Here is a 23,898-nt window from a genome sequence, read left to right on the forward strand (position 1 = left end):
CGTGACTGTGGCTGTGCAGAGGGACATGCAGTACCACAGGCATCGCCTCTGTGCACATGGCTGGCACCCTCACAGACCACCCGGTCTCGTGGGCAACAGCACAGTCCTGGTTATAGAGAGGACACAAATTATCAGACTTGGTCTTCATAGTACACCATGGGCTGGCAGACCTTCTTTTAGAGATACTCAGCTGAACGCTGGGATCTCGGACCCTTCCCTGCTAGCCTGCAAGCTTCTCCCTTGACAGAGGCTCTTCCCTTGTGCTCTTCCCTTGCGTGGCTGCTCTGCAGGCTACAAAAGGCAACGGGATCTGTCCACTAAGTCTAGACCACACCTGCACTGCCACAAAGTGAGCAGAAATGTGGATTTTCCTATTCCTTGCTCCATCTTGGCAGTCTCTCCTCTCTTACCCTCAATTATATCTTCCTCCAGATTGCCCTCTGTGTTCTCCTCCTTGCTGTCTGCCACTAGTCCATGGATGTTATCTAGCGTGAAGTCATCCTTGTAGCCTTCACCCACGAGCTGAATGTCGGTCTCTTCGTAGGGGTTGTCCACCACTGACAGGTGGACCTTCCCTTCCACACGCTGGGCCACGGTGGGTTTGAAAAGCTCGTCAAACTCCGCTAATTTCCCGTGATGCAGGACCAGGCAAGCAGTGTGAGGCTTCCTCTCTGCACAGCAACGGAAATCAGAGACAAGTGATACAGTGTGCAGAGGAAATACTGCCATGGGGTGTAAGAGGAATAAAAGGTTGAAACCCAGCTGCCTCTAAGCGGACGTTCTCCCACCCACAGATCCAGACCCTCCTCCTATGGTCACGAGACTGTGACACCACCACGCATTTCACTGCTGAAGTGTCTTAACCTCAGGTTAACACCCAGCTCTCACTCAAACTGCATCCAGCCAGCTCCTGCCATACGCAAAGCTGAGTCAGAGTGGTTCTGGCTTCTGTTGGCTTGCTGTGGGCTCAAAGGCTGCCTCTGTTCAGGCTGGTAACTTCCCACATGCAGCGAAGACCTCAGACAGTCTGCTGAAGTGGTGATAGGCCCCACAACTCAACCCACCGTGTCCAGAAGAACAGAAAAGCTTCCTACAACTTGCTAGGAGAAAATCTTGTAAAAGTCCACGTGCAAAACTAGGGGTACAGAGAGCCCCAGGACAGAAACTATGTCTGACACTTGGCTGCTGCTTGGCCAAGCCAAGAGCAGGACACACATTTCCCTGCATGGATGACCACACTTCATGGTTAATGACTTTACCTTTGCCAGGAGAGTCCTCCTTCACGCCCACAGCTTGGTAAATGCAGTGTGTGGTGGGCCTGGCTTTCAAGAAGAAAACTCCCCCTTCATCCAACAGGTCTATCATCAACTGAAAAAAGGGAACACAGAGCATGACCACACTGGTGCGGGTACAGGATGGCACAGGGACTGACACCGCACCGCTGCTGCTCCAGCACGGGGAACCCGGCACGCTGCCCTGCTTCCAACACAGCTTTTGGCACGAGGTTTAAGTGAAATCAAACAGGAAAAAAAAAGTGTTCAGAGGCACTGGGATACAATTAAAATATAACCAAACAGGACAGAAAGTACTAAAAGTAACTAGCAGAATGTAATTAAACCACAACTGAGTTTAACAAAGATGTAGTAAAATGAGATCAAATACAATCTAATCTAACTAGGACACCACACAGGCCCACATGAGAACCAAAACATGAGGAGACAGGGAGAAAAATACCCCACCAACTTCCCTGTGTTGTCTTTAACCAATAAAGGCTAGACCAGTCAGAAAATCACATTTCCAAGAGGAATTCCCTTTCTGGAAAGTAGAAGTCAGTCATTTGCTTAAACTGAATTTCTGAGACCTGTTCCCAGGTCTGCCATGTTTTCTGGGACCTTTCCTCCATGGCACAAGCACTTGTGCCCAGACCAGAGCATTCCGCAGCAGGTCCTCACCTGGACAGGTACGATGCCACCGTTGCGAAGGACCAGAGGGAGGTTTTCTGAAGCGCCCAGCAACAGCTTCTTGAAGAGCAGCAGAGGGTTCCCTCTCTTATTGTGAAGGACCGGGCGCAGGACCGTCACCCGAGGCAGATTCCCCTCTCCACTGACATCGAAGGTCAGGCTTTGTGCTTTAATTGCTGCAGGGCTGCAGAAGACAGAGGAGAAACCACTATGGCTGGCACTAACCCCTTCCCCACTCGGCAAGCAACGAAGCAAGGGCCACTCGCTGCGGTCTCCCTGGCTGGTGCTCCCGTACCCCACGACACAACTCCCCCTCACACCTCTCCCCTCAGTCAGGTCAGGGCCATGCACAAGAGGAAGTTGCTCTGAAATCTTCCAGAAAAACAGCTAAAAATCATTTAACTTAATAGAAACATGCAGTGCAGCAGGTGAATAATGACGCAACAGATGAGACATGGCAAATTCACTGGCTGCGGTGATATGAGACACATGCAAAAAGCACAAGCACAGCACGAAAACAGCAGAAAAGCAGGAAGGGAAAAGCAAATAAAGAACACCGTCAGTAAAGGTTATTTCCAAGGAGACTAAAAAAATGAATTGCCTATTAGGGCAGCAGACTGACTTATCTTGGCCCAAGTCAGTGACCAAAGGGTTGGGGAAGAGCAGGTCAGAGCCCCGGTACAAACACAGGTCCCAGGACAGAGGAACTGGGCTCCTCTCAAAGGGGTCTGAACACTCCTTTAACAGAAAAGATCTTCCTGTACCCCAGGTATCACAGAGGAGCACAGGGACAAGGAGGAAATAACGCACACTGACTTGCTGGCACAGAAACTGCTTCACCTGACCCTTTGCCCTTGGAAAGCCCCAGCTCAGCTGTTGCACATCTCCCTTTTTTTTATGATTCAGTAACTTCCAGTTGGCTGCCTGTCCTCGCCATTACTCATATAGGCTAAATTATGACTCTTCACTTTTCTGCTCTGCTATGCCTAGGGGTTAAAGCTTCCTATACTATCTAATGTCAAGTACCCTCCCTAGGGCTACTAAGAGAGCGTTAACGAGAGGTCTACATGATTCTAGAGGAGAGGCAGCTATCAGAAAGGTCCCCCCCAAGATCTCCCGGGGTGACTTACCTTGCCTGGACATCAAGGGAAGCCTCAAAGGTGCACTGGTAGTTCTGCATCGTTTGCGGAGTGAAGGTCACCGTAGCGAAGGCGTGGGAGTGGCTGGGCACGCACATCCGAACGGGATCCACCTTGAAAACACCACTGATGCGACTGTTAAGCTCGGGGGAACCCACAGAGAGGCGTTAGGGAGAAACACCCTTCAACGTGATGCAGTCTTGCTCATACATGCATCATGGGGAACAGCCCCAGACAGCATGTCTTCCCTGCTGCTTCCCTGGACAGGCTCCTTCCATCTCAGGGGGAGACTCCAGAGTGGTGCTGACCTTGCACAGGGAGCTGCCATAAAGCCCAGGAGTGCAGAAGCTTGCTTTGAGCGCTGGGCAGGGAGGTGGGGACTGCACGGAAAACCCTGCAAATAACCTAGAAATGGCCTTTAAAGAGAAGGAAAACACCAGGGAGCCTGAGGAAATCATCTGCTTTGAGCCCCGGCACATCAGTCCAGCAAAAGCCCCGCTCTGACTGTGCTTCCAAGAGATGTTCAGAAGGGTTCAGGTCTCCCACCGGACCCAGAGGCGTGAGCCAAAACCTCGCTTGAGATATGCTGAATTCAACCCAACTGTCACCCCAGCATCGCTGCTCTCCCCTGTAGCTTGACCTGCACTGAGCTGGATGGGTCCGGGCAAGACGAAGCAACAAATCTGGGGAACAAGGCTGGCTCCCACACAGCCTTTGGCAGCAGTCACCTCGGCCTCTTGTTCTTACCTTGCCACGGATGGGTTTGATTAAGAGGACCACGTGACAGGTGACTTTGCCCACATTGCGGATCTTGAAGCGGGCTGTGGCCCGGTGCCCAACCAGAACATTGGTGAAGACAAACTTGTTCTCATCTGTGATGAACACGCCCTTGTCCTGAACTGTCTGCAGGACCTGGCAGAGGTTGATGTTGCTGCAGATTCGATGCTCCTCAAAGATGGACTCTATGTTGTCAACCACGAATGCTGCGAGCAGACCAGAGGGAGGGCTGAGGATGGAGAAGCCTTCCTGCTGACCCCACTGGCCTCTCAGAAGGCTTGATAAGCCCTTTCAGCCCAGGTCACTGCAAAACCCAACCCTGGGTGGGGGAGGTGGCTGTGAGGCTGGCGCTCGGTTGCCCTCAGTCTTAAAGGGTATTGCTTTCCTTTCCTCTTTCCATGCATCCCTCCCAGCCTCTTCCCACTGCTGGGCTTGAAAAGGACTGGAACCTTTGAGGTTTTTAAGAGAGGACTTCGGGGTCAGGGTGCCTCTCTATCCAAGCAGCAAGTTTAGGTGCTGATCATCAGCAGGGCTGGCCATGGGAACCTCTGGACAGGATGTACCTGGGAGACAGGACTCGGCCAACAGGGCATAGGGGATGCTAAGGGGATTGTCCTTGGGGTCTCTGTTGCTGATATCGATGGACAGGTGCTCCTTAAACGTCCCCAGCAGCTCTGGGTAGCAATCCACCGCGATCATCTGCTGGCCCCCAGGAGGGATGGAGCCAAAGCCAGGAGACACCGTAAACATGCCTAGAGTGACGTGAGCCTGCAGAAAGAGTCCCAGGAGAGGCTGATGTCTCACAGTCTCACCTTTGGCATCCCCAGCAAGGAGTATGCCACTCCCTGGCCCTCAGCTGGGCCCAAGGCGCTGGCCCCAGGGCAGGGAGGGATGACTCCCCAGCCCAGAGGCAGCCCCAGGATGACATGAACAAGCTGGCAGGAGATGTAGGCTTGTCCCGAGTGGCACAGAGAAGAGTTTGCGTGGAAAGGCTGAAGGAGGTAGCTGGGATCCTTAAACCTCCAGGGGTTAAACAGGAGAGCAGAAATAACTGTGAGAAATGATGGAAGAAGATCAAGGGGGCTGGGAAGAAGAACAAGCAAGATCATCTGACATCTACAGACTGGGAGTTCAAACAGGGATGTTCTGCATCTGTGGTACCCACAGACCTATTTGGGTTAGCAGCTACCAAACACAGGACCTGCCCCCCTCTCTTGACCCCACAACTCCAGGTCTGAGCCAAAGCGTGGGACTGTCAGTGGGACTGAGCAGCTCCTGCCTCTGCTGGGAGATGACGGACCTCCGTCGCGCAAGACCACATCCCATCCCGTGGTGATCCTGGGCACAGCGGCATCCTCCCACACCACCTGCAGCAGCACGTGTTGGGGAGCAGGAGCCGCCCACCTGCATGAAGGGGTTTGCGTCCTTCCGCAGCGACGGCTTGCTTTGCTTGACTGAGGGAGTCATTTCCTTTACATTTTCGCTCTCGTGGGAGTGGGCAGTTGTCATCTGACGTGAACTGAGAGGAGAAAGCAGAAACATCCGTCATGCTGAGCTCCCCTGCCTTTCTCCAAGGCCAAAGCTGGCCTTCCTCCCCATGGAGGAAAGTCCTCCTGCTTCCAGAGGGCTGCCTGCATCAACCTATGGCTGTAGCTTATCAACAGACCGGCTGCATCACCGGCTTTGTCCTACACACGGGGATGCAGAGGCATTTTTCTGCTCCCTGTTCACAAGCCAGTGACACCAATGGACAACCACCCAGGTGTCCTGGCTGCCTGTCACACACCAGCCATGCTGTGGTGCCATCTCAGGCAGGAAGGATGGTGCAGGTCTTCTCTCACCTCTTCCTTGGCAACAGAGCTGCATCCTGGTCTGCTTTGTAGATAAAGAATTTGAAGTCCAGGATGCCTTTGTTCTCCAGCGTGAAGGTGCAGGTTTTCCTGGTATCGTGCGTCATGGCACCGAAGCTGATGAGCGAGGCAGGGTAAATGCTGTACTTGCTGAACACAGCTTTCGCTGACACCCTCACTGGGATGACGGCGATGGTCTCGCCTCCTTCACAGAGGCTGGGCTCAACCACCTGCAACCGGAGGAGGGGTTGGTCAATAGGACAGAGGCCAGCCTCTCTCTCTGTCCCCCGATGCCACCTCAAGCCCCCACCAGCCTTCCCCAGAGCCAGATTTTCAGCTCCACTTAGGAAGTGTCACAAATGGTTTCTGAAAGACCTTGTTGTATATGTATGAGAGAGGATTCCCCAGCTAGAGCCTTCCTTCCAGAAGACATACCCTGCTTACACTCCCAAGCCATGGTGTGCTAACACTGCCTGGCCCAGACAGCTCACCTGGAAGTGCAGGATGGGTTTGTCCTCAACATTCATTTCCATCTTGGGGTGGAAGAGCAGCTGGACCTGCACAGGGCGCCCGGAGGCAGTCAGCACACCCTTCCACGGCTGGATAGTGAAGTGCAATGCCAAGTCGGGTATGTTGGTATCTGCAGTTTCCAGCCCAAAACTGGGAAGAAAGGGAAGGAACGAAGATGTCTGCAGTTAAAAGTACAGGTGGCACCAGCACAGCCAGCACTTTGCACAGGACCATAAGAAAAAATAAAAAGAGAAAGAGTCCAGCTCTGCTTGGGGAATCCCACATCTTGACACAGAGTGCGGACAATCCCGAGCATTGCAAGCTAACCTGAACACCAAATTTTTTCATTCTCTCCTTTAAAGAGTCTCATAAAGAGATAAGAGCTGACCCTCAAAGAAAGGCAATGAATCTCAGCAGTGAGTGGCTTAAATGTCAGAGTCTCTCCTCCTGGTTCCCGCTGAGCTGCGAAGAAATGCTGGTGTGCAGCTGGATTCTCTATCAAAACATCTGAGGTTCGAGAGCCCAGGTTTTGTATTGACCCAGACCATGAGGCAGTCAGCACAGCAACAGCCTCCAGCCATGGACAGAAGGAGAACGCAGGCCTGGGCAGATGGTGGCACCACGCGTTCACAGACCAGGCAGCTGGACCCACCTGTATGCAATGTCGTACTTCCCTTTGTTCTTCAGAGTCAGCACTTGCTTCACATCATCCAGGACCTTAACGACTCCAAACTCCACCCTGCCATCTGTACCTGCAGAAAACCCACAGAGCGAGGTAAGAAACGGTGAATATTTGTGAGCTGCTGCAGACTACACCGAGTGACAAGATACATATTTGGAGATCTCAGGCGGCACAAAACCCTTCTCAGCAAGTTTCCGTTCTCGGAAGTTTTCTCTGGCTACTTTGCTGCCCCTTCTCTCCTTACTCGGAGAATATCCACAGGGTTTAGCAGCTAAGGAGCTTGGCTTCCATCTCCTTGCTTCCAAGCACAGATCCAACAACTTTATTGCCGTGCTGAGCCTTCAGGAGCTGCCTACTGCTGGTTGACATCACTGTTGTTTCAAAGCCCCCAAATAAATCTGCACAGGAAGTTCCACACTTCAGAGGTGACAGATGCAGGGCTGGCTGTGCCCTGACAGTGCTTTACTCCCTGCAGCTTGCAGGACGTGTGCTTTATGTATCCACGCCACGCTTGCATGCCATCCCGTCCCGTCCCGTCCCAAGCGCTTTGGCTGCCCACCTGCCACAGCAATTTGTTTTGGAGGCATCCACTGACCTTGAGGAATGTCGATGCTCAGAGCAACATCATAAGCCTCCGCAACGATCTGGATATTTTCAACCTGAACAAACCCCCGGGACGTTTTCTGCATCTGAAACCTGGAGGCAGCAAGAAACAAACACTGCTTAGACCATTCTCCTAAATGCTTTTGGTAGACCACATACAAGTTCTTGTCTCTGCTGGCTGCTTCCACCATGGCCTCCCCTGCTTCACAAGCATTTGCGGACTCCCAGGCTTTGCTAACCTGTTCATCTCACGGGCTGACCCAGCGCGATTCTGCTGCAGTAAGAAACACTGTCAGCCCAACTCCGCACTCCTACAGCGGGGAACCTGCTGCCAAAGCATCCTGGGAGGCACAGCGATGTCAAAACGACCACAAGAAGGGCAAGGTGTCCCAGAGCAGGTAGCATTGACAACCACCCCTCTCCTCTTAATCACCCAGCATCCCCACTGAAAGGCAGCCCCTGAACCACAGCGAACCAAACCCCAGGGTGAGAGTTTGCTGCTCTGTGTTAAGAGCCCCAGATGGACCCCAGGATGGGTGCAGGGAGCACGCCCAAGTCTGGACAACCAATTCAACCACGCACAGCAGCAAGGCGCTTGTAGTACGGGCTCGGGACGCAGCCTCATAACGCAGGGTAAGCCCCGCAGAGGCTGCACCTGGTCATCTGGGGCAACGTGGATGCTCAGGGATGCGCTGTGTGTTCTGGCGAACCCAGAGGCAGCAGCAGCTGGGGGCAGAGCACCCTTGTGGCCGTCAGGTACACCTCTTCCTGACTCCACAGCATACTTGCCCCATGAAGCTCAGCTATAGGAGCACCTGAGTTGTCACTGAGTTTCCAAAACTTTACCCTTCAGTGAGTCCCCTGCTGCTATGGGCCTGGACCCCCTGGCAACGGGGGTAGAAAGGAATCTCATGAAGGCTCATCCTTTTGCCCTCTTTGCAGGGTAACCTTCAAGCACAGACTCCATCCCTAAGAGCACAGGGCTGGTCACTGCCCTGCTCTGCCAGGGAGGGCACAGTCCCTCTCACCTCTAGTTGGATCATCTTCTTAACGCTGAGAGCCTTCGTGGCCTTGAAATACAGATACACCACAAACTCTGTGCAGGGACTAACGGTGCCCTTGTCTTGTGACACAGAGAAGTCCTCTCCAAGGTTTTCCAGCCCACCGAGCCGCCAGGCCACGGGCAGTGGGGTGCTGTTTCTCAGGACCGGGGTCTTGCTGTCCCTCCTGCAGAGACACAAAGACAGGCAGCACCAGTCGTGTGACGGTCATGCTAGCCTTGCCACCAAATGCAACTTGGAGCAGCCCTATCCACGCATCTGAAACTGCAGTTAAATGTTTTCTCTTTGCCACAGGCCTGAGAGGTGAGGTCCTTGGGGGAGAGCTTGGTGTTAGAAGTGTATCCGACAGACGGGAGATAAGGAGGAGCAACTGGATTGCTCTCTGAGCCAGCAGACAAGATGCAAATGCATCGGGACGCTCATCACACAGGATCGCCGGGGGGCTACAGAGCTGGTGGCTGTCACGGGATATCCAAGCCAGCAAGGAATGGTGAGCAAGAGACTGGGAACCACTGGGAGAAAGAGGCGCTAGCCCAACCCCCAACCTGAGCGGCCGCTGAGGAGGAGCTTGCCGACAGCTCTTGTCCCCAGCAGAGGGACCACGGGATGACTGACCTGTGCAGAAGCAGCTTGTTGAAATGCACCTGCTTGGGGCTGACCCCCAGCTCCACCTGCACCCCCTGGCAGCACAGGCAGAAGACCACTGGCTCGGGGTTCTCCTGAACGCAGCAGATGAGGTTGTCTTCCACGAGGCCGGCCGAAGTGGGGTACGCCCAAACACTCAGCTGCTAGCCCCGTCCCTGCAAAACAAACACCAGAAGAACATTCGGTGAGCAGGGAGAACGGCTCCTGGGCACTTCTGCTGGTGCCTGCCCTACCTGCCCGTCTCCTACCTGCTGCTCGTTAGGTTTCACCCTCATGCTGGGGGGGTCTAAAAGGAACGTGCCCGCTTTGTGATCCCGTTCAAAGAAGAAACGCACTGCTGCTTCGAAGGGGGTGACGTTGAGGATGGTCAGCTTCTTGCAGTTGCTGGGAGAGTGCAGCGCCTTGTACCTGTCCACAAAAGGGGAAAAGGCTGCAGAGGAGACCGTTGCCTTTATCACACATCGAGGAAAGCCCCGTGTCCAGGCAGCGAGAGCCTGCGCTGGAAGGCCACGGTCTAACAAGCAGGCTAAGAAAAAGGATCCCTTGCAGGGGCACGTTCCGGGGTACGGGTCTTCATCCCTGCGTCACTTTGATGCCCGCCCCTATACTTGGTGCCTCCATCCCAGGAGAGTGACGATGCACAGGCCCCTTAAAGAGCGTTTCACAAAATATAAATTCAAAGGCGCCTGGAAAAATAAAAGTACGCCAAGCACATGGGTTCTTCCCCCTTCTTTGTTGGGCTTCCTTCCCTGCAGGGTATAAAGAAATGCTTTTGAAAAGAGGTTTCAAAAATAGCTAAGCTTCTCTCTTTCAAAAGTCATGACACTGCCTCATACTTTATGGATTAGCTCAAAGTCTGAGGGAAGGAAACAGAAGGGATTAATTCCCAAGAGGAATGCTAAATTTAACAAATGTCCCTTCTCTCAGGTGTGGAACAGAATTTGGAGTTAAAGGGTTAAAAAACCAAACAGAAATCCTAGACCACTCATCACCCTGGCTAAAGATCCTCTTTTGTTTTTTAAACTGTTTTGATTTAATCTCCTTGGATTGTCAAAATACCATTAGTTCTCCAGAGCTCCCAGGGAGACAAGAACTTCATTTCTAATATTAAAAAACCCCAAAAAGTGATGTTAAAACCAGAATTATGCCAGCAGCTACTATGACAAATTTTTTAGGCAGGTTTTATCCAGCAGGAAAATGCAATTCCCATTTTTATTCCTCTGCAGGTTTCCCCCTTGCCCACACTCATATTGGCAGGTCAAATCACAAAGTCTTACTAATATTACAGATTAATGAGCAACTTACAAAGCCATCAGCAGAATAATTCAGTCTACCCCTAGAGCTCAAAGCACTTTAAAGAAGCCCCACAAAGTTCATTTCACAGGTAGTGAAGCTGAGACGTGGTGGGGTGGGACACAAGCTGCCCCAAGTCACCTTCAGGCCGGAAGCAGCATGTGGCTGTGGCCACCAAGGCACCCACCAGGCAGCAAGATCAGCTCCATCTCTCCCCAGGTCGTCCAAGACTCATGTGCCTGCTATCTGCTCAAGTTCACACATCCATGGTCCTTCAGCCTCATGTATCTCCCAGGTCTCTGCCTGGGCCTGCCCTGAATTGTGCCACCAGGGCAGCGTGTCCCCAAGCGTGTCCACGAAAGCACAAGGCTCTGGAGAGCCCATCCCAACATCTCACTCTGGGCAGGCAGCGCATCAGCATGCTCACTCAGTGCAGGAAGCACGTACCGGTCTCTTGACTCCCCACACAGCAGTGGTCCAAAGTGGAAGACGCCCGTGTTCATGACATACTGCTTGAAGATGATGTCATCATCTGCCTTGCTCTTCCTCCAGCAAGGAAACACCAGCCTGGGCAGAGAAAATGAGGAATGAGGAGTCGTGAGATGCTCTAAGTAGAAAACCTGGTCAGAAAGCCATAACCCTTATGGGTGCTGAGGTACCAACACCGGTTCCCAGCTCTAAGCACGGGAAGAGATGCTGGGCGGCTCAGGCAGCGCGCTCTGCCCAAGCCAGAAGGTCACTGGGGTACAAGGGGCAGCCCTGGCTCTGAGTTCAGGGGGGAGCAGTGTGGGAGGCTCCCTCAGGCCAGCCTGACCGCAGGTCCTGGCTGATGGTGGGATATAGGCAGGTGCCCCTGCAGTGCAGCTGGTACAGGCGCCTTGTCCCCAAGATCTCAAAATGCAGGGTCTGATCAAACTGGCCCGTCACCGTGGAGCTGAAGTGGACCGTCAGTTCCACCTCGCCGCGGGCAGGCACTATCTACTGGCAGCTGCTCAGCCTGGCAACTAAAAAGGAGGTTTCAGACATTGCTAACGAGCAAATGAGCAAGGAGGAGGGTCATGGACTGGCCATCCCATGGAGGGACTGGCAGAGGGTCCCTGCAGAGCTGGGGACACTGGACCTCATTTGGCAAGACGGCCGTAAAGCAGAGGGATCACCTCCTCCCTCACAGCTCACCTGACAGACCTCCCCATGGATGGGAGCGTGTCCACATCACTTTGGTACGCCTTGGGGGAAGGTGTGGGTGCTCCTGTTTCTGGCCACTGGAGACCTCTCCTGCCCTGGCCAGAGCTCTGCTTCTCCCTCGCAGCCTCCTGGCTGCCCGCGGCTTTCTGCTTCCTCCATCGGCCCCTCGTTGGCGTGACCTGCTCCTCCGGCATCTTTGCACCGAGGGAGAGAGGTGAGACTGAGACCTGCCCCGAGACATTCCTACCCTGGAAAGAAAGCTGCAGCTTGGTTCAACAGGAGAGAGACTAAATACCCCACCACATCTGCCTGTGGACTTGGTCTTCCTTATCAGACTTTGTTTTGCCTACGACACCTCTCCCTGCCCAGGACCCCTCCTTGCCCAGCACCCTCTCCTCAAGGGAAGTTGAGGGGTTTAGGTGTTGGGGTTTTTTTCTCTCATCTTACAGAACTGCCCTGTCTCTTTTGGACAGACACAAGGGTTGCCTGCAGACATGGAGCCCCATCATGTCTTCACTGCCCCTCCACACTAATCCTTTTCCACCCCACCTGCCCCCCATCCAGTCTGGCCCCCGCCCTGGCACCTTCACTGCAGGCACAACGGGGGCATCCACAAGACTTTCTGGATCCTTCCTTTCTTCTTCCGCAGGGACACCTCTGGGCACAACAAAGATGAAGTGCTTGAGGGCTTCTCCGGCTGCAGGGGCCATCCGCTTCTCCGGGTAGGGGATCACAGAGTAAAAAGTGGTAGGTGGAATGGGAGGCCCTGAAGGACCCAGTCCCAGGTCATCCAGGATCTAAAAGCGTAAGAGAAAACCCTTTTTATACTTCCACCACCTTCATCCTCACACTTCCTTAAAGACACTAAACTTTTGGCCATGGTTTTTTTTTTATTTCTATGGAGCGCGGTGCTTTTTTTTTTGCCCAGAGGGGTGGGCAGGCTCCAGAGCAGTGCCAGGACCTACAGAGAGAAATCTCTCCTCTGAGTGACTCAGCTGAAGGAAACCGTGACCATGAGCTGCCCTGCCCTGGGGCCATCTTTAATGGTTTACAGACTGGGAAACTCTCTGAACAGACAGGGTGCTTGAATAGAGAGCACTCCCTCTTTCCACCCATCTGAGGGACGGTGAGAACCTCCACAGCCACGTGACTGCTGTGGAGCTGTCATGGAACATCACCAGTGGCCTGGACAAGGCTCTGTGCCATTGTCACCTGGTGGGACACAATGCACTAGGGCCCAGACCACGGCAGGCTCAGCATCTGAGCCTCACAGGGCTTTACCTGCTCTGCTGCCGGCAGCTTGCCACTCTCCAAGATCGTCTTAGTGACATTTGCTGAGCTCAGCACCTGGATGTCCAAGCAGGACACTCTGACACCCTGGCCTCTGGCTGACCCTTCTGCTGCACCTTCCCCTTCCAGCAGAGATAACTTGGTGTCCTCAAGAGCCTTGAGTTTCTTCAGCCGCTCCTTCTCCAGCCACTCCTTCTCTCTGCTCTTCCAGTTCCTGTGGCAGGATAAACGCTGGCGCTGGTCTTCTGCTTGGTGCCGCACTTCCTCTCGACTCAGAGGGGACAGCAGGATACCCTGAACCCTGTCCCAGGATGACAAAATGTGCGTGACATCCTTCTGCGATGCCTCATACATCTCAAACCTCAGGGTCAAGTTCTTCTCACTGTCACTCTGAGCCTCGTCTTTGGTTTCCCCCTATTCTGGGTCTCAGGGTTGCACAACCGCTGCTGGGCAGGCCTCCATCAGGGGAACCTTGTTCTGCTTTTTCGTATCTTCCTTGTCACCTGCAGAGTCTGAGTCCTCCTTTACAGATCCCTTCCTGTCTACCCCCTTGGTGGCATCCAGACGGTTGCTGGTGGACACCCTGGTGCTGCTGGCGGACGTGTTCACACTCTGGGCAGGAGAAGCAGGAAAAAAGCAGTGAGCATTTCAAAGCACTGACATAAACCATAGAATCACAGAGTGGAAGGGGTTGAAAGGGCCCTCTGGAGATCATCTAGTCCAACCCCCTGCTAAAGCAAGTTCACCCAGAGCAGGTTGCACGGGACCGTGTCCAGGTGGGTTTTGAATATCTCCAGGGAAGGAGACTCCACAATCCCTCTGGGCAGCCTGTTCCAGGGCTCTGCCACCCTCAGAGTAAAGAATTTTTTCCTCATGTTCAAGCGGAACTTCCAGTGCTCCAGTTTGTGCCCGTTGCCCCTTGTCCCGTCACTGAGAAAAGCCTGGCCCCATCCTCTTGACACCTGCCCTTTAGGTACTTACAAGCATTGATAAGGTCCGCTCTCAGTCTTCTGCAGGCTAAAGAGCCCCAGGTCTCTCAGTCCCCTAAGCATCTTAGTAGCCCTCTGCTGGACTCTCTCCAGTAGTGCCTCTTCAACTGGGTGCCCCGGAACTGGACACACACACTCCAGATGTGGCCTCACCAGGGCAGAGTAGAGGGGCAAGAGACCCTCCCTCGACCTGCTGGCCACACTCCTCTTAATGCACCCACAAGGGCACATGGCTGGCTCATGGCCAACTTCTTGTCTACAACTCCCCGGTCTTCTCCACAGAGCTGCCCTCCAGCAGGTCGACCCCCAGCCTCTACTGGTGCAGGGGGTTATTCCTCCCCAAGTGCAGAACCCTACACTTGCCCTTGTTGAACCTCCCGAGGCTCCTCTCTGTCCAGCTCTCCAGCTTGTCCAGGTCTCACTTAACGGCAGCACAGCCCTCTGGCGTGTCAGCCACTCCTCCCAGTTTGTATCGTCAGCAAACTGGCTGAGGGTGCACTGCTTCCCTTCAGCCAGGGCGTTGATGAGTATGTTGAATAAGACTGGACCCAGTGCTGACCCCTGGGGAACACCACGGGGTAGCTGCAGTAGGACAGTGATGAGCTTTGCAATAGCACCCCAAGCCTCATCCAGGATCTGTGCTAGGTTCTCTACAAATCCCAATTCAGAACGCAGCTGGTACCCAGTTTAGCTCAACCGAAACCAAACCCTCCAGCATCAGGCTGATGAGGAGTCCTGCAAACCAGCTGAGAAACAGAACAGCTTCCCAACCCAAACAGGGAGCTTAAGACACATCCCTACTCCTGTGCAGTCCCTCTGGGCTCATTTCTGGTGTGCTGAGCATCCCTGACACTTTGGGAAGTCTGGCTGCTAACAAACACCTAAGGCCTGGTGGGATCTCCTGCCAGACCTGGAGGAAAAGACACCACATCCCAGACTGATCGTGTCTCAGTGGTGTAAGTCACATGCAGAGTGGGCAGAAATGCTGGCCTAAAACTATCTAGAGCTTCACAGTGAATGGATGGAGTTACGTGAAGCCATGACTCAAAGGCAGCATGATCCTAGAAGAGCAGCTCTACCAACAAAGCCATGGGAAAACACCCTGGGTGAAGCAGCAGCGTGATCAAGCACCAGCTGTTGTTTCCCAGTACAGCCCCACATGTTCCTCAGGGCCAGGTACTCATCCCCAGCACTGCTTGTGGCTGCTGGCTTCCCGGGAATGGCACAGCTCAGCTGGAAGGTCCCCAGGGCTTTTACTCATCTATAAACACAGCCACCTACCTGCCTGACTCCAGGCCGGCTTTTCTTCCCTGAAGCTTTATCTTTGTCTTTTCCAAGCTCTCTCGTCCCCTGCCTAAACTTCTGCTTCAGCTCTTCTTCCTCCTTCAAGCGTTCTAGCTCCTGCCGGTGCTTTTCCTCAAGCTCTCAAGCCAGCTGCTCCAGCTCCCTTCAGAACGACAAACAGAAAACAACCCTGAGAGACCACCAGAAATCTGGGTTTGCTGTAACCCCAGCTGGTTCTGCACTTCATCCATCGACCCTGAGGCTGTCGACAGAACCATTAGATCATCTCCATGGACTTCCCTCAACCTGGGGAGGCTGGGAACATCCAAAGTGAGGAAAGGTGGGAGGGGACCTCCAGGGCCAGCCAAATCTAGGCTTTGCTGTCATAAGGTCCAAATTGTGCTGCTTCTCAAGAAGGTCCACCCGGACACCTACAGCACACTGCTGAAGTCTGATCCACCGTCATTCCGCACTGATGCCTGAAGCCCTCTCGATTTCCCAGTGTAAACCAGCTCACAAATCACTTGCACTTACTTATTCCTGCACCAACATTTACTTGGCTTATCCAGCCCTTCTCCCCGGGCATAGCCCACTCCTTAGTGAGAATAACCATATCCATTGGAAAACAAAGGCTGCAGCAACTCCCCTCCTCTGGTCTGAACCACCAGATTTCCTGCTGCAACCCAGCTGTGACTTGTGCTGCCTGTCCTGGAAATCACAATCTGAAGCAGCCCTAGTGATACCCTCCCAGGGAAACAAGCTTCAGCTGGCACTGCAAGTGCTGAAATGCTTGCTTTAAGCAAGTCCCTCCCCGAGTTTTAGGTGGGGATTAATACAGGCTTACCCTTATCCTACCCATCCTCCTGAACACGGCTGCTTTGCTGGATCAGAGCTTCTCCCAGGCTCACCTGCTGCTGGAGCTGAAGGTGAGCCCCAGAGACACTCGCTTTTATGGCTGGTGTCACTCAGTAAGGAGAACCCTGGGAGACCAGCACTGCAAGGGCTTCATCTATGGCAGGACTGGTATCTGAACCAAGCCAGCACAGCTACGCCTCACACCAACCCACACCACAACCCCTCTGGTTTGGTGACGGGGGGATGACGATGATGAGAATCAACATCATTAACTCAGAGACACTCGTAAGTGCAGCGGCAAGCCAAGCACAGAGACGAGCTCCTTGCAGGTAGCGTCTAAGTCGGAGGGCTCACCGCTAAAATAGAGAGAAGATGTTCTCATCTCACCAGAGGAAGGTCTTTCCTCTGTTGGGAACCAGGGAGGTGGAACTGGCCATCTTTGTGCTGCCTATAACGGACACTTTTGGCCTTTGCTCTGTAACCCCTCTGAGCTCCACCAAGGTCTCTGGAGCAGGGAAACCCTTCGGGGACACTATCCTGGGGAATCACCCATGGAAGGCTTACAGACCTCTTCTTCCTCTCACGCTGGACTTGTCGGATATTGTTATTAAACTGAGTTTTCTGCTCCTCAGTGAGGGCATCGTACTCCTCCTCATCCACCTCCCAGAGATGTGTTTTCTGCCTCCTGGCAGCTTCTTCCTGCTCCCGTCCTTCAGCACAGAGCAGAGGAGAAACCATTAGCGACTGCAAGTGAAGCCTGCTGTTCCAGGTGACCCGCAAGGAGTCACAACTCTGTCCTGACCCAGCCTATCGCCCTACCAGGAGATACTGGGGAGTGCATATCCCCACTCCAAAATCCAGATAATCCCCCAAACTGTCGCTGCTCAGCAAGTTCCCAGGCCTTACCTGGCTCACGTGCACCAGCGCTGTGGACAGCTGGCCAGTGGCCAGTTACTGAGCCACAGCAGCTTGCACTTGTGCCCAAGCTTTAATGTTAGAGACTAAGGCAAGGCTTACAGCCTCAGCTCTGCTGTATTTTAAGCAGCTGGGAGCTGAGTACTGGCTATACTGAGGCAGAAGGAGGAAGGATTAATAAAAACATTTCTTACAAGCTCTGACGGTAGCCCAAATACACACAGATAAGGTTGAGAGCTTGAGAGAAGATTGAGAGGTACAAAAATGAGAAGTCTCACCTTCCTGCTCTTTTGCAGCTGTCTCCCTGGCTTTCAGAGAAGCATAATCCTGGAACACGTTCACAAAATAGATATACGGCCCATTTCTGACAGCTTTGAGCAGGCAGAGGAGAGCAGATGCCATGTTGTGTGCAAAGAGGGTCTCCAGGCCATCAAACACCATGCCCTGGTAGCAGTCACTCAGCTGTGAATCAAGTTGAAAAGGAGAGAAAGTCAGCTATTGCACGCACTGGGCTCTCAGCGAGGCAGTAAACCCCAAGGTCAAAGGACACCAGCCGTCAGCTCAGACAAGCTCTGATCTTTCCCCGTGCTCTGCCAGCTTACGGCATCTGCAGCTTCACCCAAGGATCCCTGCACACAGCCCGGGACCCCTCCAACAGCAGCTACAGACCTCCTCCTCTCCGAATTGTTCCTCACTGCCTGTCTCTCTGTAGCAGGAACGTATCATTTGCCCCCACCCCACGTACCTGCAGCCTTTCAGAGAGGATGGCCACCAGCAGGTCCTCAGGCAGCACGCAGCTCATAAAGCCCAGCTCTCCTTCTGTGCTGCCGGTGACGCTCAGCCGTCGCTGTGCAGGAACACAGGGAAGGGGAGAACCGAGACGAGAACTGGACGAGCCCTGCAATGTTGAACACCACAGGAAAAATAAACCACTTTGGAAACGCCTGAACAATTCCAACCATTGGGCTTGCAACTGGGGTTTCTCACTAGTGGGAGACAAGAACAAAACGGCAGGCCAACAGTTCTAGGGGACACCCCGGAGGGTACATCCCTTGGCCAGCAGAGACCCAAGCTTGCAAGCCCCCGCCACAGCACCCTGCAGCTCTGCCCACTGCCTGCAGCCACGTTAGCCAGGGCTGCACTTTGCCAACAAACTGTTAAGACCCAGTGGAGTTCTTCTGCCAGAACACGGGGTTTTGTTGCCACCCCAAGCCATACCCAGCCCGCCCAGCTGGCTCTGCACTCTATGCGCCCGCACCGGGCTCTGTAAGCAGCCCCTTCACTTCCCACAGGCAACAGAAAAGTCCCGGGCATTAACCAGCGTGGATCGTGCTTCACCTGGGAGCCTGCTGGATCCATTGAATGCTGCTTCAGCGATGGGGATGTGTGGCCATGGGTCTTCCTCCTGCCCGGGGCAGCGTTCGCCCAGCCTCGGGAACGGACGGACCGCAGGCTGACTGTGTCCCCAGAGCTGGGCCGGCTCAGGTCTGAGCCGCGCCTGGCCTCTGCACTGAACCGCAGGCCGAGGGACACCTCTGCATTTTGACCTGCAGAGAGGACAGACGGCTCAGCGGGGAGCGAGCAGGCACCTTCCACCCCAATGGCACAGCCCTGCGCCCTGGCAGGGACACGGCACTCGTCCCCCAGCCTGCCGGGCATTAGCAGCGCTGCCCTCCAGAAGCAGCTCCTTCTCTGCTCCTCTTGTTAGCACAATCAAGCACAGCATCTGAGACTGGATTTTAAAACCAGGGAGTTTTTCATGCACAGCCCTGGGTCCCTCCTACGAAATGCGCACACAGGTGACACCGCACAGTCGCTCCCCTATGGATCAAATCAAGGATTCCTCCTCCAGGACCATTGTTTGCACCCATCCTGCATTCTCACATGGAGACTGTAACACACAGCCCTGCCCCAGCTGCAGCACTCATCTCCACTGGAGCTAAATCCTCTGCAGTGGATAATCCCACCCAGGACCTAGACCCTTCTTCCTTCCACCAGCTCCCAACCCAACCAGGTTCAAAGCTGAGCAACACAAAACTTCCCCCACCAAAGCCAGGGTCTGGCCTCACCCTGCAGAGCTCAGGGTGGGCACCAACCACTCAATAAAGTTTCCTAAAAGTCGCCGGTCTCACATGGAGAGCAGCACCACATGCACGAGCTGCGTGACCTGAGAGCATGTACAGGAAAACCTCTGGAGAAAAGTGCTCCTCTGCAGCGTGTGTCTCATCTGAAACTCCTCTGGGAGGTTATTCTTCCCTTCCTCTCATGTTTGTGAAGCCACACTCAAAGTCAGTCATCTAGTGCTTAATGAGCCACTTCAGAGGGCTTCTTCCCTTGTTAAAGTGGGCAGCAGTTCTGCCTGATGGCCATGAGAAGCACGCTGGATTCAGCTTTGAGGAAATATTAAAAACTCAGAAAGATACAAGTGTGCTTCGCTGCTCCTAGAAAAAGGAACATGGGCCAAGAAGCCCAGAGGCAGTAACAGTGCCCCTGTCTGAGCCCTTAAAATAGAGATTTTTTTTTCTTTTTAATAACCAGAGATGCTTTATGAAACAGCTTTGCATTTCTACGTGCTGCACCCATCCATGTTCCCTAAGACACCCAAGAGCTGTCAAACTTCCTTCCCTGGAGCAGGCACAAGTGGATGGTCATGGCAGGTTTCTGAAGAGCTGTTCTGCGTCCAGCATTTCTCCTTACCGGCATCCTCTGACTCCTTGCAGCTCTGCTCGATGGCAGCCCTGATGCACAGCTCCCGGGCACGGAGCCCTGCTGAGCTGCTCCCGTCCGAGATGGCTTCCGTCACCACGGCATCGATGGACAAGCAGGCAGCGCCGTAGTGTTTGGACAGGGCGACTGCTGCTGACGTCTTGCCTTGAGAGAGAGGAGGACTGGTTGGCGACACTTGCATGTGAGGCATTTTCAGGGACAGGCTCTGAAAATCTCCCAAAGAGGTTTTCAGAGTCTCAAGGCTGGTCAGAAGGCAAGTGTCCTTTCAGGGATAACCACGAAGGAGGCAGCTTGAACATGGTTAAAAGTGTTGTCCTCTAGAGCCAGGTGCATCATCTCCACCTCATGTTCAGCTGAGGACTTTGCCCCTCGCGGTGACCTCAACCCTGGGCCCAGGGTGACGTTTCGAGCCCTGTCCCACCACCATTCAGACCGCTCGTGTTAGCCTGTGCTGGCTGGCATTGCCTCAGGCAACATCCAGGCGCGGTTCAGGGGTCAGTACAGGCTAAGGGCTGCTCCCACGAGGCAACACGGACACTAGGCAGTGTGGTCCCAAGCAACAGGGACACGAGCACCCTGTCTGGGGGAACGAGAGCCTGACTGTACAGACACAAGATGAGCCACACCACTTGCACCAGCTAGGCGAAGGCCTCGGGCAGTTTCATGTGCCAGCAGAACTGGGGCTTACCTTGCTTCACTTCAGCTGGTCAGCCAAGCCCCATGGTCCACCAGGACATCTCTCTCCTGCTCCCCCACTCCTTGCAGCCAAGGGCTGCGGCTCACGTACCTGCCAGGGGTGCCCCATGGACAATGACGACAATCCCTCTGCGGTTTCGGGCTGCGTGCCCTTCTGCAAAGGTATCGATGCCGATGTGGCAGGCGATGGCCCTACAGACAGGGCTGTCACCCAGTTCTCCCGCGGCCTCCTGGCTGCTGGCGGTGCTTTGCCGATGCTCTGCTGTGCAGAACCGGATAGAAAAGTCAGCCTCCTGTCTACCTGTGACCCTGACCATCCTCCCTGTCCCCTCAGATCCCAGGTGAAGAGACTCTGATGAAACCAAGGTCACACCTGAGGTCTCACCATGCCCTTCCTCTAGGCTTGTGCAGGCCAGGGTCTGCCCTAGACACTGGTGAAGGTGCCTGTTCACAGTATAGTAAATGGGACGGCAGAAAGAGGAAAGAACGAGCATCCAGCAATACCTAAAAGGACTGGGCCGCATCTCCTTCCATGAACTGGCAACATGGTCCTCATGGGAGTTTGGTCCCGGGTCCTGCTGAGTGCGGGCAGGGGGACAGGGAGAACTGGACATTTCACACAGTTCCAAGGAGAGGCTCCATTTGAGGATCAAGCAGTTATCCAAGAGCTGGGTGCTTTAGGAATATTACACCAGGAGATGTGGCTGGGCTCTGAATTCACCGTAACAGCATTTACAAAGAGCTCCCACCATTGCCCTTAGGAGGTCACAGAAAGCCCCTTCAGCTTGCAGCGTCCCGCAGGACAGAGCGTGCTGCCCTGCCTAGGAAAAGGAACAGCATCATCCTGATCCCAGCAGCTCCTGGGGGCAAAGGTGCTCATTTGGCAAAGCCAAATGGAAAACCTCCCTGGCCTCTCACTTGTCCCTGGCCCAGATTTCTTGGGATCCTACAGCCTTTGCATAGAAGAACAGATTCAGGGCCTACAGGAGTGAAGATGGCCCCAGGCTGCAGTGAAGTGATGGAGGTGACACTGAAGTTCTCCACTGAGGCCCTTTTGCCACAACAGAGGATTACCTGTCCTGCATCTTTTCTCAACACCTTCCTCCTCCTCTTCTCCACATGCAGACTGAGAATCCACCTTCTTGGACTGGCTTTCATCAAAAATGGAGGAGAGAACGACTGAGCTATGGGATGAGATGGTGTGAACGATCCCAGCAGAGTGCTTTCCTCCTTGTTCTGACAGAGACTGGACACCTTCAGAGTTTGCTGAAGAGGAAGGACACGGAGAGGGAAGAAGAGGGTGAACATGGCCAAGCAATCTGCTCTTTGCTATTTGCCACTTTGCAAGGCCACACGCAAAAGACCGAAAATTTCCCAAGGAGGGAGACTCCTGAGGCACTGAGAAGCCTGTCCAGGCTGTCTCTCCCCTCATGGGAACGTTGAGCTTGTGCTTTTGTTGCTGGGAACGAGCAAATATAAAACAGTTAGCGATATTAGACCTGGTCCTACTGGCTGAAGAACTCATCCAGTTCTACCCTTCATGGCTGAGGGACACAAGGGGACATACTGGTTATTTCTCCAGTGCGTGGCAGGCAGATAGGAGCTTGCTTTGGCTGCACTCAGGGCTGGTAAAGGAGGCGTGAGCCACAGACTTTCACCCGGGAATTCCTCTACCAAGCTGGGGAACGGGCGGCTGCTAAAAGCACGGGCTTCCCATGGAGAGCTCAGGGTACGTGGGCTGGACTCCTTGCTGTGCCTACATTCAGCACAGCCAATGCCAAACCCTCACCATTGTCCTGGTCTGCTGGTTTGCCAGCCTTGGACTGCTCCTGCTCATCCTGCAGCCTCTTCTGGTCCTGATAGTACTCCAGCACCTCCAGGGGCAGCTTCTCACCCGGGGTGCGCAGAGGCAACAACAAGGTGTTGTGGCAATCGTAGTCCTTCAGCAGCCGCAGGATCTGTGCACGTGGGGAAGAGAAACCACAGACGGGGTGCATTTCTGGACCTTCATCCCATGAACAGATTCACACACCAACCCATCTTCTCCCTCGTTCCTTCCTCCCAACAACACGGACTATCCAAGCGCCTTCACAGCCCGCGGGCAGAGCTGCCTAACCCTGAAATGCCACCAGGCTCTGCCCTGGGGACTGCCTCCATCGCCCTGGCGCGAGCCTGGGAATGCTGGAGTGCTGTGAAGAGCTACGGGAGCACGCACAGGGGGACCAGGCCTTCCCGCTCACCTGCTCCTCAGCAAGGTACTGCTGATCGTTCTCCAGCGAGTAAAACTCAATGGGCAACTCGTACGGGTTCTTCACCACCACTGTCCCCTCCGCCCCACGGCTGTATGGCAGCAACGGTCCCAGCTCCAGCACTGGGGGGCTGAACTCCAGCTGGGGCTCCAGCCCCTGCCCTGAGACCTGCAGGTGGAGATGCTGGCTGCTCTGGCAAACGTTAATCCTCAGCTCACTTCTGTAGGACTTCTGAAAAGAGAGAAGCGCAGAAAGCTCCTTCATGAAGTCCCAGGTGACAGGGCCTCAAATGCAACCCTTGCACCAAGGTCAGGGTGTCACCAGTACCTCTAAGGTGAAGGGAAAAAAGAGCAGGGGCTACAGCATCTGCATGCTGGCTCCGAGTAACTGGGATGAATCCTGGTGTGATGCGTAACTGGATATTTGGGTATCAGACAGATTTAAATGGACTATAAGATGTTTTCACCTCACACGAGGGAGTGCAATGCTCAGGAGAAAGGTCCTCAGGGCTGTGCTGCCCAGACGCAGTCCTGGCACTGCTGTGTCAGGCAAACAGCAGCTACATGAGAGGCAGATGAGCTCTCACTGGCTAGAAATAAGGGTCGTCTTCTCTGCTCAGTGTTTGGCTCTGGTCAAAGCCAGAGACAAGATGGTTACACTGCTATTAGCCATCTAAACACCCCTGGGACTATTCCCAGGCATGGGAGCACTTGTGTCCACACTGTTACACCCTGCCAGTTTCCAAGTCACGGTGGCCACATGCAAACTGCCTTTGGGAACGCTCTGGCGTTGATGCCGCCTCCCGAACTGCCTGGGAACGTGCAGGCAGGCTGGGCCAGAGACACAGGAGCTGCTGGCAGCACACTGCTACAGGGGACTGTCCTGCTGTGCCCAGGAAGGTGTCTGGTGGCTGTTTTGTCTGCTGGTACCAGCAGCAGGATGAGCCTACGTTGCCTCTTCCAGGGTTATCCGCTGCAAACGTGCCAGCTGCTCTGCACCAGGGTGCTGCACCCTGCAAATACGCCCATGCAGGGGGGAAGATGAGGGGAAACAGGCAGATTTTTCCCCCCATGCACCCAGAGGCAGCCACACTGCAGTGCCCTGATGCTCTCTGTGCAAGCTCCCCATGGGAATTTCAAAGCACTTCTCAGAAGAGTGCACTGCAGGGGAAACTGAGGCACAGTGGG

The 23,898-nt window shown here is 54.2% G+C and overlaps 1 pseudogene; it reads right to left on the reverse strand.

The window, feature by feature from the left end:
• The window catches only part of LOC147412382 (axonemal central pair apparatus protein HYDIN-like), a 64,992-nt pseudogene that overhangs the window by 16,062 nt on the left and 25,032 nt on the right, over nucleotides 1–23,898 (reverse strand).

The sequence above is a fragment of the Leptosomus discolor genome, unplaced genomic scaffold (genome assembly GCF_034619465.1).
Source record: "Leptosomus discolor isolate bLepDis1 unplaced genomic scaffold, bLepDis1.hap2 HAP2_SCAFFOLD_71, whole genome shotgun sequence".
In the NCBI taxonomy this organism is placed as follows: Eukaryota; Metazoa; Chordata; class Aves; order Leptosomiformes; family Leptosomidae; genus Leptosomus; species Leptosomus discolor.